The 17664-nt window shown below is 40.2% G+C and overlaps 1 long non-coding RNA gene and 1 other non-coding gene across 2 annotated transcripts; both read right to left on the reverse strand.

The window, feature by feature from the left end:
* Nucleotides 1–699: 699 nt before the first annotated feature.
* On the reverse strand, nucleotides 700–12640 carry LOC134299849 (uncharacterized). Its single transcript, XR_010007088.1, has 2 exons — nucleotides 12298–12640; nucleotides 700–1900 (listed from the first exon to the last, which is right to left on the reverse strand). It is a non-coding gene; the product is annotated as an uncharacterized LOC134299849 (long non-coding RNA).
* mir150 (microRNA mir-150) lies at nucleotides 1752–1847 on the reverse strand. Its single transcript, NR_129870.1, has one exon. It is a non-coding gene; the product is annotated as a microRNA mir-150 (primary transcript).
* Nucleotides 12641–17664: the final 5024 nt, after the last annotated feature.

Consider the following 17664-nt stretch of genomic DNA (forward strand, 5'->3'; position numbering starts at 1 on the left):
GTAGATTCTGCAATAGAAATGGAAACCACTGGATGAGTCACTCACTCTCAGCCCTAGAAAACTCTCTGACAGTGTTGTCGAAGGCTGTCATTGGCTGTTGTGAGTTTTTCGCACTGTATGGCCATGTTCCAGAAGCATTCCCTTCTGACATTTTGCCCACATCTATGGTAGGCATCTTCAGAGACTATAAGGTCTATTTGAAACTAGGCAAGAACAACAGAACAGTAAATAAAGAGCAACACTCTGAAAACAGAGGAATTCCAGACATGAATCAATCAGGGCCAGCTAACACCTCCAAATAAAGGATTCCCCCAGGCAGGAAGAAGCCAGATCTTGAAGCTGGCAAGGCCATTAATGCTAATCAAAGTGATTAATTACAACATTCACACTGGCTTCCAACAGACAAGAGTTCTGTTTCCCACCCTGGACCTTCCACAGATATATAAATCTTCCTTGTGTTTCCAATATACCTCACAACCTCTGTGGATGCCTGCCATAGATGTGGGCAAAACATCAGGAGAGAATGCTTCTGGAACATGGCCATATAGCCCAGAAAACTCACAATAACTCTCTGACAGGTTTATTGTAGTGTTACAGTAGGTTGGAAATAATTAGAAGGCACACAACATGTTTTCCCCATAATGTCTTCTGTACTTTTGCCTTTAGTTTCTTACCAGAAACAAAAAAAATCAAAGATCGAAAGATTGAGTTTTTTATTTCAGCTGGTAGCAGAAAAAACAACCATTGGGAAGTTCCCCCTGAGAGCTTGGATACATTGGGTCTTTTAGATGTGAGCTGACTGTGGGATATTGGAAGTTGTAGTCCAAAAAATAAACTTTCCCAAACCCTGACTCATTCCCTGGTTTTATGCTCATCCTACATAGAGTAAAATCATGCATCCTCTCTAGATCCTGTTAGCTTCCTAGTCCTAGCCAGCATAGCCAATGGTTAGGGATATTGGAAGTTGCTTTTTAACATCTGGAGGGCTACATAATTCCCAGTCTGGCTTTAATAAGTAAGATTCACACCCATGTGTTATCTAGCTGTCCTTTCATACTCAGTGTACACTTTAATTTTTAATACAGTAGAGTCTCACTTATCCAACACTCACTTATCCAACGTTCTGGATTATCCAACGCATTTTTGTAGTCAACGTTTTCAATATATCTTGATATTTTGGTGCTAAATTCGTAAATACAGTAATTACTACATAGCATTAATGTGTAATGAACTACTTTTTCTGTCAAATTTGTTGTATAACATGATGTTTTGGTGCTTAATTTGTAAAATCATAACCTATTTTGATATTTAATAGGCTTTTTCTTAATCTCTCCTTATTATTCAACATATTCACTTATCCAACATTCTGCCAGCCCGTTTATGTTGGATAAGTGAGACTCTACTGTACATACATTTTATGTCTGAACAAAGTCTCCAACACAATCTGCCCCTTGGGACCCAAAATCAAATGCTGATTCTTTCTTTGTGGAACTGAAAATAATTAAAACATATCAAATTATGTTGGATTAAAATTTAGCACATAGCTTTATTAGAAAACTTTGTATGAAGACAAGCTGGCTCTCTCTTAGTTAAACAGTAAAAATCCTAGGCTGGGTTAAAAGCAGAGGCTGTGGTTAAGATGGAGAAGGATATTTTATCTGCTTTTGCTGAAGGGAAGAGGGGTTCTTGAAGTTGCTTCTGCCTTGGTTTAGAGAGGACATCCAGACTGGTAAGTAGAGTGGTTCCAGGTGTGTCTCATCTCTGCAGGCCCACCCTTCCATCCTCTGTACCAGTGAGGACTACAGTTGGCACTGGTACAAGGGTTGGGAGAGAGGGAAAGAGAGTTTTGTATATTCCTTTCCTGAAGCAGCAGGCGAAATGTTCATTCACGTTCCATTATCTGCAAGAGTCCAAAAAAGAAACACATAGAAAAGGGGAGGACAGGATTAGGAGAAGAAACTAGGACATCAAGGTCAATCACCCCAAAGTCCACCAGTATGTAAAGTTGGCTGTGTTGGGTCTGCGTGCCAGGTTTGGTCAGATCCATCATTCATGGGGTTTAGAGGTGAACTATAACTCCCAGAGTTAAAGGTCAATCACTCCCAAAGTCCATCAGTATCCCCAGCTGGCCATGTTGAATTTGTGTGCTAAGTTTGGTCCAGATCAGTTATCAGATGGGTTCACTGTTCTCTGGATACAGGTGAACTATAACTCCTCAATATCAAGGTCAATCAACCCCAAATCCCACCAGTATGCAAAGTAGGCCATGTTAGGTCTGTGTGCCAAGTTAGTTCCGGGTCCATCATTAATGGGGTTCAGAGTGCTCTTAGATTGCAGATGAACTATACATCCCAGTATCTACAACTCCTATAAATCATGGTGAATTCTCCCCAAACTTCTCTCTAATATGTTTATTTATTTATTTAATTTATATACCACGCTTCTTCCCCAGGGGGACCCAGAGGTTCAGTTGCTGTGTGCCATAGAAAAGAATAGGAAAGGGTTAAGGGAGAGGCAGTGGGCGGGGTCATGCAAATTCCACACCAATGGAGAGAGAAAAGAACACTGGGATACAGCACTCATTATAACCTGCAATGTCAGTGGAGGGATAGCTTTGGTGGCTCCTCAGCACTGTAGATTAAAACTATTTGTGGAGGCGCGAGGCTATCTGTGTAAGTGGACACGCTCCATATGCACACATACAGATTTTCACTTTTATTATGTGTACAGATACAGATTTTGTCTTTTTGGGGTAATGTATTAAGTGATTGGGAGAAGGAGCAAGATCAGAGACTCTACTGAAATCCCAGCACAGAAACATATCTTCTAATAGTATACTATTGGGTCCACTCAGAGACTAAGCCAAATTTATTTCAATGGCGATGAACCAAATACTCTAAAGCAGTGGTGTCCAACTAGTGATCCTCCAGATGTTTTGGACTTCAGCTCCCAGAATTCCTGGCCATTGGAATAGCTGGCTAGGGTTTCTGGGAGTTGGAGTCACAAATATTGGGAGGGCTATAAATTTGACATCTCTGCCCTAAAGATCATGCTTGACAATGGAAGCTATGCAGGGTCAATGCTGGTAAGTACTTAGATAGGAGATCACCCACAAAAACCAGGTACTGTAGTTTATATTGCAGGGGAAGAAACCAGCAAAACCATCTCGGAGTATTCCTTGCCATAAATCAAAAGGCAAGATAAAGACACACACATTTCAATAAGACACAGAAGTGCTAAACCTGCTCCTGTCTTCCTTTTTCACAGTAGTGAGAGGATCTTTGACCACTGGAATTTGTCCACTCTGCTTTTAAAACTTCCTGATGTGCACAGGAATTTGGAAAAGTTGGGGGAAGAACTCATCTATTGTATTGTTGAAGGCTTTCATGGCCAGAATCACTGGGTTACTGTGGGTCATACATGGCCATACAGCCCGGAAAACTCACAGCAACCCAACTCATCTATTATGTATTTATGTCGTTCCTTGCTTCTTCGTCGATTTATTTTCAGGCAGAAATATTTATCTAGTTTAAAAATATGTACTTTTTAAATGACAAATAATTCAAGAAGGTTCACCAACAGATTAATAAAACCCATTAAGCCTAGTAAAAACACATATTACAGTAAAAAATACAAAAAAATGTCAATGGCAATCTCTATTGTAGTTATGGATACCTTCATAGTCATAGAATCAAAAAGTTGGAAGTAACTACAAAGGCCATCCAATCCACCTCTGGATGTATGAACACATTCAAAGCACTCTGGACAGATGGCCATCCGCTCTCTGCATAAAAACCTCCAGAGAAGGAGACTCCACTGAAGCAGCATATTCCACTGTCAAACAGCTCTCACCATCAGGAAATTCTTCCTAATGGTGAAATCTCTTGTTCTGCCACTTGAATCCATTGCTTGTGGATCGTAAGAAAGCATTTTGTCTATAGTTGTACCCTTCTTGATTTTGTGAGATGAGAATTCCATCCTTGTTGGGATTCTGCCAAATGCTACAGAACCAGGATACGAAACCCCAAACATCCTTTAAAATATTCCACAGGATCTTTTTACAAAGCGGCCTTCCTGAAACCTGAAGGATTTCCTGTAAACATTTGCTCTGGTCCAAGAAAACCAACTTGGAATATTCCATCCTAATTAAGAGTATAGCGTCTAATTTCACACAAACAATTCATGTCTCAGCTTTATCTAGCAACCAACTACCGTAAGTTCATCACCCAAATAATGGAAAATCAACAAATTATAAGAGTTTGGCACATTCTACACTGCCATATAATCCACATTATCTGCTTTGCACTGGATTTTATGAGTCTACACGGCTATAAAAGCCCGTTCAAAGCACATAATTTGAATTTTACATAGCCTTTGAAGCTGCAATCCTATATATATATATATATATTTAGAAATAAGTCCTCTTAAACTCAGTGGGATTACTTTTGAATTAACTTGTACAGAATTGGGTTATTTATTAATATTAATTTATTAATGTTTACCATGTGGGGACACGAGAGAAGCCTCCCACAAGGATGGTAAAACATCAAACATCCGGGCGTCCCCTGAGCAACGTCCTTGCAGACAGCCAATTCTCTCACACCAGGAGCGACTTGCAGTTTCTCAAGTCACTCCTGGCATGAAAAAAAAAAGTTTAATCTCCATATAGCTCCCTTCTTTCATACAGACATAGGTGGCTTCTTTTAAAGGCTCCTTCCACACAGCTGTATAAAATCCACATTGAACTGGATTTTATGGCAGATAACCCAGTTCAAAGCAGATATTATAGATTATCTGCCTTGATATTCTGGGTTATATGACTGTGTGGAAAGGCTCAAAATGTGCTTGCCATGTGTAATTTTTTATCCGTTATATATCTTAAATAAAGTTTTTATTAAAAGTCTGATCATGGCAGCCTTTGAATCAATAAAATACTTTCCATTTGACTTGCTCTAACTGGCAAATTAACTATCATAGCTCTACTTAAAGCACATGTTTATGTTCAAAGAAATATGTCAAAAATAATTACCTTACAAATGCATAGCGCATTTATAGTTTCTCCAGAAGATCGTGTTTTTCATCCAAAATCACATCCAAAAGCAAGAGACACTTAACTTCCTATTGTCACTAGCCTGTACAGCCTTGACAAAATGAAGATCACATTGCCGATTGGTTTAGAAAGCTTGCATGGTTGGAAATTCCTTCTAAATGCTCAGCAGAGGGGACGTTTTCCCATTAATGAGACTGAAACCAATTCTTCTATTTCACCCACCTGTAGCCCAACAGGAAAGTCAACACTGACTACAATGTACTTTCCATTAAAAAACACATGCACACAGAAGCTTTTCTTGTCTTTTTGTCTCACATTAGAACTGGTCACACATGAATGCAAAGAGCATTTGAGAGAGATGCAAAGGCTTGCCTCCAGTGAGCTTGTGGCTAAGGTGTGATGTGAAAAGAGGACTTAAAGAGTTCCAGCTGCCTTGCTATACTGCACCACACCACACACCAACTTTAGGTGTGAAAAACACTTTTTGCAAATGCAGTACTTCTAGGTGCACAGATTCCTGGTGTGCCTTCTACCAAGAGCTCTTTCACACTACACAATTATAGTGCTATGATTCCACTTTAATTGCCATGGTAACACTCCATGAAATCATGGGATTTGCACCTCAGCAAGGAGTATTGGCACTTCCCAGCTAGAAAACTCTAGTGTCTCACTAAACTACAAATCCCAAGATTTCACAGGATGCAGCCAAGGCAATTAAGATCGGGGTCATACGGTTATAATTGCCTACTGTGGAAGGGCCTGAAATTATTGAAATTTGCTAACCCATCCTAGTATTGTCTATTCTGAATAACAGAAGCTCTCCAAGGTTATAAACAGATATAGGTCATCCCAGGACCAGCTTTATCATTGATAAAAGATAGCACATCTAGTATCATGAAAGCAGAGATATTGTGTTGTTGTCAAAAATCAGGACAGTAAATAAAAAACAACATTCAGAAAACAGGGGCATTCCAGATATGAAACAATCAGGGCCAGCTAACACCTCCCAACAAAGCATTCCCCCAGGCAGAAAACAGCCAGGCTTTGAAGCTGCAAGGACATTCAATGCTAATTAAGGTGGCCAATTGCAACATTCACACTTGCCTCAATCAGACAAGAGTTTTTTTTCCCCACCCTGGACCTTCCACAGTATATAAACCTCCCTAGCCTAGCTTATACCTCACAACCTCTGAGGATGCCTGCCATAGATGTGGGTGAAACGTCAGGAGAGAAGGCCTCTGGAACATGGCCATACATTCCGAAAAACTCACAGAAACCCAAGTTGTATATATATCAGTGTGGCTCCTTCTTTTTCCACTGAGCAGATTGCACAATGACAAACAAATGGTGATAAATCGTGGAACCAGAAAAGTTGGAAAAGACCCAAGGGGCCATCTAATGAATCCTCTACCCACTGTCAGACAGGATCAATAATTAAGCTGTACTTCAGACTTTCCCAAAATACCAGCAAACCAAGTTTTGAATAGAAACAGATTTAAAGAAACTTCGAAGTTTACAAAAGTGCATACCTTTAAGATGGCAATGTGACCTGAGCATGATCAGTGTGTATGGAATGCAGATGGGTAAATGGTAAGGAAGGGGTTGGTGTAAGTGTGTGAAGAAATGTGAGATACAGGACAGAAAGGAAGCAAAAAATAAATTGAAAAAAATAGAAAACAGCCCCCCCCCCCCCCAAAAAAAAAAAATTATTGGTATCTTGTTTTTAGGCATGTTCTTAGAGTTATTTGGGGCACTGATTCAGAAAATTGCATTGGATAGACCACATCAGCTCTAGTTTCTTGCAAATGGTTATCATTATTTTTTTTAAGAGCAAGCAGATGGCAACTGGTAGATGGCATACGTTCTGTATCTCTACTAGAGCTCATAGGAGGAAAAATGTACCTTTTTTAAAAATCAGCATATCTAATATATCCAGAAACAGGGCTAACATTTGGGGCACCAAAAGGTGTGTTGGCCAGTATAATGGACAGGTAAGGGAAAGCTACTTTTCTAGCAATGCTCACAGAATCCCCTAGTCAACATGTCCACAAGGAGTTTTCATCTAAATAAGTTTTCCAAAATCTATGTAGGTGATCCAAACACAAATTTAGGTGAAACTTTCCCAACCTTGTACCTTCCACGTGTGTTGGGCTACCACATGCTGGATTGGGATAACAGACAGCGTAGTCCACATCTGAAGAGCACCAAATTGGGAAAGACTGAAATCATCTCATACACAGAATTAGAAAGCATGTGACTTGTGAGAGAGATTTCACTCTCTTTCCCCCCTAAAAATTAAGCCTGTAATCCTATACACTTGGTCCTGCGATATGCACAGATCCTACATCAATGGATTCAACCACTTAAAATATTACAGACACACACTCCAGAAAAAAATAAAACTCAAAAAGCAGTTCTCAAATTTTCAATTTTTATATAATGGACACCTATTTTACTATACCATTCTATATGGGATTTCAGCATCCACAGATTTTAGTATCAATAGTAGAGGCAGTCCTAGAACCAAATCCCAATGGAAATGAAGGGTGCACTGTATAGACACTTACATGGCAGTAAGTCTAACTGGCCCCAACAGAACTTACTTTCAAATTATAGTACTAATTTTACTTATTATTACTTTAGTGACACAAAAACACAGTATGACACAGCAAACGAGATATATAAGCTGGATTTTGTATCACAAAATCACAAATCGAACATTTCCCAAGCATTTCCCAAACTATGTGATATTATTATTATTATTATTATTATTATTATTATTATTATTATTATTATTATTTAGTTATATATGTGAGCACATACACTGTATTACTAAAAAAAACCACAAGACTTCCTCCTGTCAGGAAACAGATTTTTAAGATTTCCCATCCCATGCAGAAGTAAAATGTATTTTGTTTGCCTGTGTGTGTGCATGCATGCATACACGTATTATTTGTTATATTTATATCTCAGCTCATGTCTAAGGAAATGAAGGTTGTGTGTATGGTCTTCCTCCCCATGTTTATCTTCACAGCTACCCTGAAAAGTAGCTTATGGTGAGAAAGACAAAGGCTCATCCTACACTGCCATATAACCCAGATTATCAAAGCAGATAATCCACAATATCTGCTTTGAACTGATTTGTATGAGGCCCTTTATACATTGTCATATAAAATCCAGATTAACCGTTTTGATAATCTGGGTTATATAGCCATGTGGAAGTGGCCTGGGTTTACACTTTAATTTAATCCACTTCATAACAGATTATCTGGATTTTAGACAGCAGTGCAGAATGGGCCCAATTGGCTCAATGTACATTGGTGAGCTTCAAGGCTGAGACTCCAATATTTTCTGATGCTACAAATAAGAGAGAAATTCCCTTTCCAGTTCATCACTTGCTACTGGGCTCCAGCATGTCTCAAGTAGTCACTAACAGCAGTCACATTGTCTAAATATTTATCCTGGAGAAAGCCTTAAACTGAAGGATTTGGAAAAGTTACTTTGTTAAAATTCAAACTGCTTAAAATCGCCAAGAAAGCTTGGCCACCTGCTGAAATGAATGCTGTGCTGTGTCCTCAAGTCATTTCTGACGTACGATGATCCTAGCAATGAGTTTTCTAGGGCTGAGAGTGTGTGACTCGCCTAATGGGTTTCCAAGGCTGAGCAAGAAATTGAACCCTTGTCTCCAGGGTTATCCCACCTGGGAGAAAGGTATAAATAAATTAGTAAAGTATGAACATAGAAATATTTAGCATTTAACTAGGAGCACATGCAACACAAGGGTTGTGGAGCCAGTTGGCCTAAACATAACTATTGGGCTGGATCTTCACTGCCATATAATCCAGATTATCTGTTTTGAACTGAATTATATGAGTGTACACTGCCATATAATCCAATTCAAAGCCGATAATTTGGATATTATATGGCAGTGTAGAAGAGGCCTCAGAGGAAGTCTTAAAGGGATCTACTGTTTCCATCTCACTGGACATACTCAACATGAGTATATTACAAAAAAAAACAAAAACCACCACAAATGTTCTGCACTTCCTCCTTATCAGGAAATTAATTTTTAGGTTTCCCACCACACAGGGGAAGTAAGTGAGGCACGCAACACTACATTTTGCTTTGTGTTGTCTTTTGCTATTTATTCAAAATGTGGGGTGGAAATTTACCAAGCTCAAGCAAAGCTTTCCAAAGGGGGCCCCTTCTACAAGGCTATTTAATCCATTTTATCAAAACAGATAATCCATATTATCTGATTTGAACTGGATTTATGAGTCTACATTGTCATATTGTTCACTTCAAAGCAGAAAATGTGGATTATCAACTATGATAATCTGGATTATACGGCAGTGTAGAAGGGCCTTGAGTAGTGGGTTGCTGTGAGTTTTTCAGACTGTATGACCATGTTTCAGAAGCATTCTCTCCTGACGTTTCACCCACATCTATGGCAGGCATCCTCAGAGGTTGTGAGGTATATTGGAAGCTAGGCTAGGGAGGTTTATATACTGTGGAAGGTCCAGGGTGGGAGAAAGAACTCTTGTCTATTGGAGGCAAGCATGAATGCTGCATTTAATCACCTTGATTAGCACTGAAAAGCCTTGCAGCTTCAAGGCCTGTCTGATTCCTGCCTGGGGGAATCCTGCAACATTCTCACTTGCCTCCAACAGACAAGAGTTCTTTCTCCCACCCTGGATCTTCCACAGCTATATAAACCCCACTTGCCTAGTTTTCAACAGATCTCATAATCTCTGAGGATGCCTACCATAGATGTGGGTGAAACGTCAGGAGAGAATACTTCTGGAACACAGCCATACAATCTAGAAAACTCACAGCAACCCAGTGATTCTGGCCATGAAAACCTTCAACACCAGGGCTTGAGTAGTATCTCTTCAGAAAAAGCAATCCATGTGAGAAATCCTGTTCTACCTAATTTGGGAAAGGATATGGGAAGTTTGTTTCAATAAGTGCATTGTACCTTCCAACGTTTCTTAGATGTAGGTTTTTGTTCATTGGCTCATCATAAATTTGGTTCTCAACTCTGCATCTTTGAAAGTGCATAAGGTGTATGTGACATTCAACAATTTACTAACCAGGAACAATGGTGGCTGTAGTACCTTCATTCCCTGCTCTATTAATCTAGTAGACAGTTAGGAAAGTTCTGGTTTAGCAAAGTTAGTTTTTTTTGGGATTGCAGCTTCCAGCATTTAGGAACTGCAGTCCAAAAAGGCAAACATGTTCGATAATTTACAGATCTTAATTAATAACCTTGCCAAACTATGTCTTTGATGCTATTAAACTGGATATTTATTTTGTATTGTACTGTCTGTTTATTTTATGTGTTGTTTTAGGCATCTTGTGCCATATGTAACCCGCCCCAAGTCCCTTCGGAAAGATGGAGGCAAGATACCAAAATAAAGTTATTATTATATTTGAACACGTAAATAGTTGGATACTATGCGATATGAAAGTTGTCATCAAATTCATGTCTATCCCATCCCACCTCAAAGAAACACAAGGAAACTAAAGCCCCTTCTACACTGCCATATAAAATCCAGATTATCTGCTTTTAATTGGATTATATGGCAGTGTAGACTAATATAATCCAGTTCAAAGCAGATAAAGTGGATTATCTGATTTGGTAATTTGGATTATATGGCAGTGTAGAAGGGGCCATAGATGCTTCCTTTCTCCCAGGATCCTTCCACACAGCCATATAACCCAAAATACTGAGGCAGAAAATCCCACAATATCTGCTTTGAACTGGGTTATCCGAGTCCACACTGCCATATATTGCAGTTCAAAGCAGATGATGTGGGATTTTATTCAGCTGTGTGGAAGGGGCCTAAAATCCATTCTAGGAATGGTAGATTGAAAGCAGTTTGGCATCACTTAATCTGCCATTACTAAATTCTACAAAATCCATTGAGTCAGGTCTTTCCCTCCTCTGCAAACTACAACTCCCAGGATTCCGTAGCATGCAGCCATGGCAGCTAAAGTAGTGTCAAACCTGTATTAATTCTAGATGCTCACGATGGTTCCTGTGAGGAAGAAAGCAGCAAGCTGTCATAGATAGGGTTTTCTTTTGGTGCATCTACAGCAGGCATGAGCCAGGGCAGTTAAAGTGGTGTCCAAGTGCAATCACACTGTAGATCAGGCATGGGCAAACTTAGGCCCTCCTATTAGGAATTGTGGAAGTCCAAAACACCTGGAGGGCCCAAGTTTGCCCATGCCTGATCTACAGAGTGATTGCACTTTGACACCACTTTAACTGCCCTGGCTCAGGCTGGATCTAGGTAAAGGTAAAGATTTCCCCAGATGTTAAGTCCAGTCGTGACCGACTCTGGGGGTTGGTGCTCATCTCCATTTCTAAGCCGAGGAGCCAGCGTTGTCCGTAGACACCTCCAAGGTCATGTGGCTGGCATGACTGCATGGAACGCCGTTACCTTCCCGCAGGAGTGGTACCTATTGATCTACTCACATTGGCATGTTTTCGAACTGCTAGGTTGGCAGAAGCTGGAGCAACAGCGGGCGCTCACTCCTCTCCCGGGATCTGAACCTGGGACCTTTCGGTCTGCAAGTTCAGCAGCTCAGTGCTTTAACACACTTCGCCACCGGGGCTCCTCAGGCTGGATCTACACTGTGCTTATATCCCAGGACCTGATCTCAGATTATCTGGCAGTGTAGACTCATATAGTCCGGTTCAAAGCAGATAATCTGAGATCAGATCCTGGGATATGGGGATATAGTGTAAATCAGGCATGGGCAAACATGGGCCCTCCAGGTGTTTTGGACTTCCACAATTCCTAATAGGAGGGCCTAAGTTTGCCCATGCCTGATCTACACTTGCACTTTGGCACCACTTTAACTGCCCTGGCTCAGGCTGGATCTACACTGTCTTTATATCCCAGGATCTGATCCCAGATTATCTGGCAGTGTAGACTCATATAGTCCGATTCAAAGCAGATAATCTGAGATCAGATCCTGGGATATAGGGTTATAGTGTAGATCAGGCATGGGCAAACTTGGGCCCTCCAGGTGTTTAGGACTTCAACTCCCACTATTCTTAATTGGAATTGTGGAAGCTGAAGTCCAAAACACTTGGAGGGCCCAAGTTTGCCCATGCCTGATGTAGATCCAGCCTCAGTGCTGAGAAATCACTGAGAGCACCACCCCATACGCACAATGCTCGGGACAGAAACCCATGCTCATCAACATCAACAACAGCACCCCTCCTTGGCTCTTACCTGTCTGTCTGTCTGTCTGTCTGCCTCCTTCCTGCCTTGGGGCTGAGTCTCCTCTCCTCGCAGGCGCTGCAGCTCAGCCCTTTAAAGCCCAGCCTCCTGCCTTTTGCTTCTCGCTTCTGGACCCACTCGAGACCAGGGGTGTGGCGGGAAGCCGGCTCCTGCCAGGGCTTCCTGTCGGCGGGGAAGTGAGCTCAGAAGCCCACGGATGAAAGCTCCCGCTCCAGCTGTAAACAGGAAACAGCAGCAGAAGCAAAAGAAGGGGAGGGGGAGGGAGGGGGTCAAAGGCAGGGCGGGTGAAACAGCATGTTTGTCTAAAGGAGGGATTTAAAGCACCCAGAAACCCTTATAAGTCCTCTTAGGGTGCATAACTTTAAAGCGTCATCAAACTGCGTTAAAGTTAAATGTAGACACTCCCTCTTAGGCCCTCATAGCTGCATTATATGGCAGTGTACACCAGGCATGAGCAAACTTGGGCCCTCCAGGTGTTTTGGACTTCAACTCCCACCATTCCTAACAGCCGGCAGGCTGTTAGGAATGGTGGGAGTTGAAGTCCAAAACACCTGGAGGGCCCAAGTTTGCGCATGCCTGGTGTAGACTCTTCTACGCTGCCATATACAATCCAGATTTGTCTGCTTTGCACTGTATTATATGGCAGTGTAGACGCATATAATCCAGTTCAAAGCAGATCATGTGGGTCATTTGCTTTGAAAATCTAGATTGTATGGTAATGTAGATCTGGCCTTAATGATGTTCAGTACAGTTAAACTGCATTATATGGACAGAGTAGATGGGGGCCTTAAGAAAGTGTTTAGCCAGTTTACTGAATTTTTTAGTTCTGTTTGTGTTTGATTCTGTTTTAATGTTTGTATATTTTGAATTGTATACTAATGCTTTTATGTAAAGATGGTTTGAGTTCCCTTTGGGGAGATAAAGCGGGGTAATAATAAAAATAATAATAATAATAATAATAATAATAATAATAATAATAATAACAGAGGCACAACTACATGGCCCAAATGATTCATTGGAACTTATGCCTCAAGTACCACCTTCCAGCAGCAAAGAACTGGTGGGATCACAAACCTGCAAAAGTATTGGAAAATGAACATGCAAAGATACTGTGGGATTTCCGAATCCAGACTGACAAAGTTCTGGAACACAACACACCAGACATCACAGTTGTGGAAAAGAAAAAGGTTTGGATCATTGATGTTGCCATCCCAGGTGACAGTCGCATTGACGAAAAACAACAGGAAAAACTCAGCCGCTATCAGGACCTCAAGATTGAACTTCAAAGACTCTGGCAGAAACCAGTGCAGGTGGTCCCGGGGGTGATCGGCACACTGGGTGCCGTGCCAAAAGATCTCAGCCGGCATTTGGAAACAATAGACATTGACAAAATTACGATCTGTCAACTACAAAAGGCCACCCTGCTGGGATCTGCGCACATCATCCGAAAATACATCACACAGTCCTAGACACTTGGGAAGTGTTCGACTTGTGATTTTGTGATATGAAATCCAGCATATCTATCTTGTTTGCTGTGTCATAATAATAATAATAATAATAATAATAATAATAATAATAATAATAATAATAATAATAATAATAATGCTTTCTCTGCAATATTGCCTCCAACACCAGTTATTCCATCCAAGTATTAACTATGGCTGTGCCCTGGCTTAGCATCCAAGATCAGATGACACGTTTTGCCTTTCTTACTAGTCATCACTAAATATTGGATGAAAAGGAAGGCAATGTTGATTATTTCTCTAACACTGGTGCCTAAGAAAACTCTGTGAAATTAATGGGGTCATGAATAAGTTGACAGGCCATTTGAAGGAACATACACATATGAATAATGCATTTGAGGCTGGATCTACACTGCCCTATATCCCAAGATCTGATCCCAGATTATCTGCTTTGAATAGAATTATATGAATCTGCATTGACACATGATCTAGGATAAGCAGATAATCTGGGACCCCTTCTTCATTGCCTTATAAAATCCAAATTATCTGCTTTGAACTGGATTGTATAGCAGTGTACACTCATATAATCTAGTTCAAAGCAGATAATGTAGAAAAAGCTATGTGATCTGGGCTATGTATGGCTGGAAAATTACCTTATATACTCAAGTATAAGCTGACCCGAATATAAACCGAGGCACCTAATTTTACCACAAAAAACTGGGAAAATATTGACTCCAGTATAAGCCGAGGGTGGTAAATTTCAGAAATAAAAATAGATACCAATAAAATTACATTAATTGAGGCATCAGTAGGTTAAATGTTTTTGAATATTTATATAAAGCTCAAATTTAAGATAAGACTGTCCAACTCTGATCAAATCATTATTCTCATCTTCAATGTAAATGTGCTTATGTATCCTTTTAATAATAATAGAGTAAAATAATACATGTAATAATAATAATAATAATAATAATAATAAATACAGGAAAATAATACAAGTAATAATAAATAATGTAAAATAATAAATGCAGTAATATCAGAGTGAAATATAAATATTATTATTAATAAAAATAGAGTAAAATGTAATAGTAGCAACAATAATAGAGAAAAATAATAAATGTAATAATACCAATAATAATAGAGAAAAATAATAAATGTACCATATATTCTCGAGTATATGCTGACCCAAATATAAGCCAACCAGGACCCTCACCCAAGTATAAGCCGAGGGGGGCTTTTTCAGTCGTAAAAATAGGGCTGAAAAACTAGGCTTATACTCGAGTATATACACAAGTGTTATACTCGTGTGTTAATGTATTGTCAGTGCCTGGTAGTTGAATGGGTGAATTAATTCCATCGATTTGAAGAAGCCATGGAAGTTCTCTATATGCCATTCCATATCTGTAACGGGAATCCTGGAAGAAACCTGGTTGATGCTGCTATTGAAAGCTTTCATGGCCAAAATCACTGGGTTGCTGTGAGTTTCTGGGCTGTATGGCCATGTTTCAATCGAGAATGCTTCTGGAACATGGCCATGCAGCCCAGAAAACTCACAGCAACCCATTGGTTGATGCTGTCAGGCAAACTTTAAGCATAAAACATTTTTTTAAAAGAATAACCTTTCAGTTGCATTGGTTCTCCTAAATGTACTTTAGAGCCTTTGATTGCCTGGACTGGCAATGTATCTTCAAACTGCTTAGATAAGTGATCCTCAAACTTTTAAAGCTGTGGGCCAGTTCACGACCCCTCAGGCTGTTTGGAGGCTGGAATATAGTTTGAAAAAAAAACATGAACAAATTCCTATGCACACTGCACATATCTTAATGCAAAAAACATGAAAGAACAATACAATATTTAAAATGAAGAACAATTTTAACCAATGTAAACTTACCCGTATTTCAATGGGAAGTGTGAGCCTGCTCTTGACTTGATGAGATAGTCAAGTTAATTAGGATTGTTGTTGTTGTTGTATGCTTTTAAGTTGTTTCAGCCAGACAGCAACGCTAAGTATAAGGTTTAGGATGGAGGCTGGGTAAATTATCTTGGAGGGTTGCATCAACCCATGGGTCTGAGTTTGGGGAGCTGTGCATGAATTGGGAGCAAGGATTTGTGAATATGTGCCAGAAACTCTACAGAAGTTTACTTGTTGTTGTGAACATCAAGGCTATTGATTTTTGAAGATTCTCACTGCCTCGTGATACCATACAGAAATGTCCTCTTTCATCTCTGTTAATTGTTCAAACATTGGAAGCTTTATCTTAATTAATTCACATAGACCCGGATATTAAGATACAAGAAACACAGGATTATGCTTAATGCTGAATATGCTCTCCTGGTTTTTCTGATACCTTACAGGGTGGTCGTTTTGAGGATAAAATAAAGATAGCAGTGTATGCCACCTCGAGCTCACAAAAGGAAACATAGCATATGAATGTAACAAATACATCAATGGCTCATTTACTCTCACATCATTTCAATGCATTGAACTTGGTTATGCGCCAAGCCCAAGCTCCTTAAAAGAACATGAAATGCATGTGGCCCTAAGAAAACTAACTGCTCATACACATTTAAGGACTGAAGCTTCATTGCTTCATTTAGGATTCATGTTCATGGTGTGGTGCATAAGACGAAAACATTGATGTTTGCATGTGCCTGGTGGTGTGTTGAATGGAAAGGATTTGGGGACAAAACTAAATCTGGTCCTTTGTTCTAATAGGCAAAGTGTTAGGTCACACATTTCAGGGGCCGGGCTGTGGCGCAGTTGGCTAGTAACAGCTGCTATAAATCACTACTGACCGAGAGGTCATGAGTTCGAAGCCCGGGTCGGGTTAAGCCTCCGACCATTAAAAAAAATTTAAAAAATAGCCCCGGCTTGCTGTTGACCTAGCAGCCCCGAAAGACAGTTGCATCTGTCAAGTAGGGAAAATTTAAGGTACGCTTTATGCGGGAGGCTAATTTAACTAATCTACAACACCATAAAACTGCTCACGAGGAAAAGAATGAGGAAGAACAGCCACCAATGGACGGTGAAGCAACAGCTCCCCCTATGGCCGGAACCGTGAAGCTGGAAAGATGTTAAAAATGCCTCTGTGTCTGTCTAAAACTGAATGTTGTTTGTCTGTTGGCATTGAATGTTTGCCATATATATGTTCATTGTAATCCGCCCTGAGTCCCCTTCGGGGTGAGAAGGGCGGAATATAAATACTGTAAATAAATAAATAAATAAATTTCTTCAATTATTCCTCATTGAAACCCACCTTGGATGCAGAGGAATATTTTCCGAGGAAGAGAACAGTATGGAGAAAAAACTGTTTCAGAATTTATTATGGACTACCTAAAGCATCTGGTGGGCGTTCCTCCCCAGATCCCGTTCTAGTTGTTGAGAGTGCACACAGAGGGCATGTTTATCCCACAATCTTTTGTCATAGCTCCAAATCAAGCAGGTATCCTCTGAGCTGTTATCCAGCACCGGCTTCTCACCCACCCTCCGTCTTGGCAGGCGCTCAAAATGCATATACAAAGTGGTCCCACGCCCTTTGGCCAACTGCCTCCAACCACTTCCTCCTCGCAGGTGCTCCAATCTCAGGAGGGTGTGGTATTTTGTGGTTCTCTCTACTTGCTGTTGGGTGTGTGTGTATGTATCTATGAATAAACAGGAACTAAGAATAGACCCAACGATGACATGAAAGGTTTGGCAGAAACAAATTACTTTGGGCAGAAAATTGACTCAACACTAATGAAGGACATATATGTTGAGTCAATATGGGCATGGACTGAAGTGTTAGGATTTGGAAAAGCTATCCCCATGATCAACACTGGTTTTCCAGTTTGAAGAAGTTACTCTCATGCCTGATAGATATCCTTCCATCACTAACAGGCTGAAGTTCAACTGGCA

The sequence above is a fragment of the Anolis carolinensis genome, chromosome 6 (genome assembly GCF_035594765.1).
Source record: "Anolis carolinensis isolate JA03-04 chromosome 6, rAnoCar3.1.pri, whole genome shotgun sequence".
NCBI lineage: Eukaryota > Metazoa > Chordata > Lepidosauria > Squamata > Dactyloidae > Anolis > Anolis carolinensis.